This window comes from Ixodes scapularis, unplaced genomic scaffold, assembly GCF_016920785.2.
Source record: "Ixodes scapularis isolate PalLabHiFi unplaced genomic scaffold, ASM1692078v2 PGA_scaffold5__190_contigs__length_132052651, whole genome shotgun sequence".
Taxonomy (NCBI): domain Eukaryota; kingdom Metazoa; phylum Arthropoda; class Arachnida; order Ixodida; family Ixodidae; genus Ixodes; species Ixodes scapularis.
Genome location: NW_024609880.1, coordinates 91,350,898 through 91,355,080, shown reverse-complemented (window position 1 = coordinate 91,355,080; position 4,183 = coordinate 91,350,898). Strand labels below are relative to the sequence as shown.

The 4,183-nt window shown below is 42.7% G+C and overlaps 1 non-coding gene across 1 annotated transcript; it reads left to right on the top strand.

Annotated features, from left to right (window-relative positions):
- Nucleotides 1-2,345: 2,345 nt before the first annotated feature.
- Trnag-ucc lies at nucleotides 2,346-2,417 on the top strand. Its single transcript has one exon. It is a non-coding gene; the product is annotated as a tRNA-Gly (tRNA).
- Nucleotides 2,418-4,183: the final 1,766 nt, after the last annotated feature.

The following is a 4,183-nucleotide window of genomic DNA, read 5'->3' as shown; positions in this document are numbered from 1 at the left end:
GAACGATCTTCTAAAACTCTCAATACCAAAGCTGTCATAGCGTACGTGTAGGAAAGTTCAGCTACGTACCGACGCTATATGCCACCATGGTGCCCGTAAGATCAAGTTTCGAGGATATAGTTGATAACCTCGCGCCGAGGCGTTTCCCGCGCACATTTTCTGAACCCCTGCATGTGCGCTTCCCAACAAAGCGGACGGATCACCAATCATTGGTCTCCCCTCAATAAGCTCGTCGAATAAAAAAGACGAGTCGCATTGCGCCCAAAATGCCGCGCAGTCTCGGTGGAAAAGATGGCATCGATCCCTTCCATTACAGAGCGCATTTGCGCATATGTGAGTGCACGCTCTTCTGTACCTGTGGATTCGAACATCCTTAGAACCTATGATTTTTTAGTGACGTGGTAACATTAAGCGCCACAGTACACTGCAGCGCTTTTAGAGCGCAGCTCTCAGGCGCCCCTTTTCCGGCTTGAGCGGCGGCGGCGGCGGCGTCGTCGTCTGCGTCGGCGTAACCACGCCGTTCATGAGGGGTAAATTTTTCCGCTAAATCTAGCGGAAAAAATTCCCCGCTAAATCTAGTGGAAAACTTCCCCCTCTAAATTTATCGAAACAATTTTCCCACTAAATTTAGGGGAACTTTTCCCCGCTAAATATAGCGGAAAACGTTTCCGCTTTATCTAGCGAAGAAATTTCCTCTCTAAATTTAGCGGAAAATTTTCCCCTAAATGGAAGGCGAGCAGGAGAGGAGGAGGAACATAGCCTCCTTTCCCTACCTTCCCCTCCTCCTCCTCAAGAGCTGCGCTCTAATTCGGCGTTACAGGGAGTTGTAAACGGCTTTCATTTTTTATGCGCAGTATCCTATTTTTCCGCCATATTTGAAGAAGAACTCGTGGCGAACATGTGTTTTTTAGGCGTTTTGAATGAGGATATATTTCCTATTACTTTGTGGGCCATTACGGAGTCTTTTTGTTTTTTTTTTGCGGGGAGGGGGTTGCGCGAGAATTTCGGTAACTAATTCTTATTATCTGCAGAGATAGAGTTTTGTTGGAATGTTTTGCATCGCAGTAATCGCACTATACAGAGTTGATTATTTTAGCCCATAAATAACACGCGGAAGACACTTAAGCCTGCTTACGCGTGTAGGAATGCGAAAGCATTCTTACAAGCAGCGCATTCCTACAAGCAGCGCACTACGCCTTCCTTTTTCACACGGCGCTCCGGCGGTGACATCACGCTCCCTCACTGCGCAGGCGCGGCGCACCTGCCGGCTCCGCGACTGCCGTGACGAAGGATGTGGGTTGCTGTGCTGCTCTTTGTGTTTTATCCCTGACGCGCGTCCGTTTGACCTTGAGCAGCGGTGGCCGGCCGGCGCCAATCCTTGACGAAGCATCTCTGTTGCTGTACTTTTCTTTCTGTTTTATTTCTGAGGCTCGTCCGCTTTGACTTCTGCTTATGACCTAATTTTATGGCCATCATTCAGGCAAAACGTCAACGTGCCCCTTTCGAGTAATGGGACGTGCAAAGCTACCACCTTAAAAAAATTGTTTGATTTAAAGACACCGCAGTTTAATATTTAATTTTGAGTTTTTATGGTGTAATCTACAGAAATTCTCAAAGAAAGGAAGGAAACGGCTTTCCAGCGGCAAAATTAATGAGAAAGCGGTTACGACTGTAGTAATAATGAGCCTCGACTGAAAAACAAAATTTATAAAAGACATAAGGCAGGAAATAGATTATGCTTTGGAGTCATACCGATAAATATATCTATCTATCTATATATATATATATATATATATATATATATATATATATATATATATATATGCAGCTACAAGAGAGAAAACAATGTTAAATTTGTTTTGACATTGAAAAAATTATCGCTGATATATTGAATATTAACGGCTGTTGAACTACGGCACTCGTACGTATAGCCGCGCCTTACTTCATTCCTTTCAAATCTACTTGGGTTCCTTTCATTCGTTAATCTCAAAACAACCCAAGCACAAACGTAAAGGCTGTGAGGGGCAGATGAATGTGTGCATTTTGGAGTAGATAATGAAATTTTTGCTACAAACTTTGCAACATTCCAATTTTTTTTTTTCTAAATTCTGGAATTAAGTTTTAGGAATGTTATTGTAAGGGCTAGAAATAGTGTATATAGAGATTAGAGAATAACAACTAAAGCAAAACGTAGCTGTGCGAATCTAGCTGAGAGGGAGCGCTGAACGAGGGGGAAGGTTGAGTGAAAGAATTGGAAGGAAATGACCTCGATACGAACCCGTTCGGCACGCAAGAGGAGTATTTTTGACCGTGTAGGACGGATTGCCATTCGGCCTTTTTCATCTGCGTCGGTGGTATAGTGGTTAGCATAGCTGCCTTCCAAGCAGTTGACCCGGGTTCGATTCCCGGCCGACGCATCTTTTTTTTTTTTTATGTTTTTTTAAGGATTTTTGTTAGCACCTAAATATTGGTCTCTCTACTCTCGGCGCCAACACACTACCCTTGTATTAACTAGAACGAGTGTATTGAATGTCTTTGAGCGTCCTCGAAAGTTCCGCTGCTTATTTGTTAGCTCGGTAGAGCAAACAAAACAGAAAGAACCGGAGCAGCATATCGAAATTCATTATAAAAAGATCGGAGCTAAAAAAGAATAAGAATTGCCAAGGAAGGGCATACAGTTTAGAGTGGGCTACACCAGTTCTGATCAAACCGTCGCATTTAATTGCATTATTAACAAAACACTCTGATTATTATATGAATTTTAAAGACTTGTACAACTCGTCTTACCGATAAGCCAATAAGAACACACATTTTTACATTTGTTTTATTAAAGTCACCGCACAGTAGCAGTCCCAGTTAAAATCGAAGTTGTGTCCGAAAGCTGAATAATAAGTGCGTGGCACTCTTTCCAAAGCGAACCAATCCCAGGAGGAGCTAACTTTTCTGCGCCACTCTAGATGAATATAAAGACAGAACTCCTGCAAGTTTCCCTTTGAGAGATACCGCTGCTACGCATCAAGGACGCAACTGGATTATAAATAGGGTTCCGTGCTTTCGGTAGATGCCGATAAATAGTTAAATACAGGTAATTGACCCTCAAGGCGTTTGTTTTCTGAATCGGTGAAAACCGAAAAACACCGAATTCAAGCTGCGGGAAAAAAAGGCAGTTTTGCTGAAAGAATCTTTTAGCTCGCTTTTTTCTCTCGTTGACCCGGAACACAGCCCCAATAGACTGTCCTTGGAGTCGTCCCTTTCTTTTGAAACAATGTTTATTGGTCAGTTCCTGAGCTTCGCCGACCTACTAATGTTAAAAGAGGAGCTCCTAGAATATTCATTGCATAAAGTTCCATCTGCAAAAGTTTGCATTGGCAGCTTCTGAAGAGTACACAGCAAGGAATGGCCAGTCTTGTCAAAAGCTTCTTTTGAATTTCTCGCCATCCGCATCGTCATCGTCATCATCGCTGATGACGTCATCGGAGTCCGCATCGTCATCGTCACTGATGACGTCATCAGTGACGTCACTGATGACCTCACCGGCATCCGCATCGTCATCGTCATCATCACTGATGACGTCATCAGTGACGTCACTGATGACATCATCGGCATCCTCACGTGACCCCCAAGGTCACGTGACCCCCCCAGGTCACTTCACCCCCCAGTATTCTTCCTTCCTCTTCCTCAAGAGCTGCACTCTAATTCGGTGTTACAGGGAGTTGTAAACGGCTTTCACTTTTTTATATAATTTTGCTCTAGATTCTTGTGGATGTAAGAGACTGGAAAACGGATGGAAAGCTTGATCAGTGTTTGAGTGTCATTCTTGGAATTGTGAAACGTTTCAATGCCTCTTTTTAGACTTGATTTTTTGTTGTTGTTTTGAGAGAGTCCCTAAAGCAGAATTGTATTGTATTTATTATTAGCTTATACGTATACCGTCTGAGGGTTGAATGTGTATAATCTCAAGATACATTGAAGAAAGTTGCGCTTTGTTTTTTTGTATTGTTTTTGGATATGATAAAGCAGTTACGGTCAAAATGATATGTAAGTTTCGATTTAACCGCTGCTAACAAGTAGCTTGATGTTAAAAAAAAAAAAAAAAAAAAAGACGAAACTATGCAGCGCCCTAAAAGCGAAATAATCATCGGGGAGTGCTCTTCACGTAATAAAACTAGTTGTGTAGGTACCT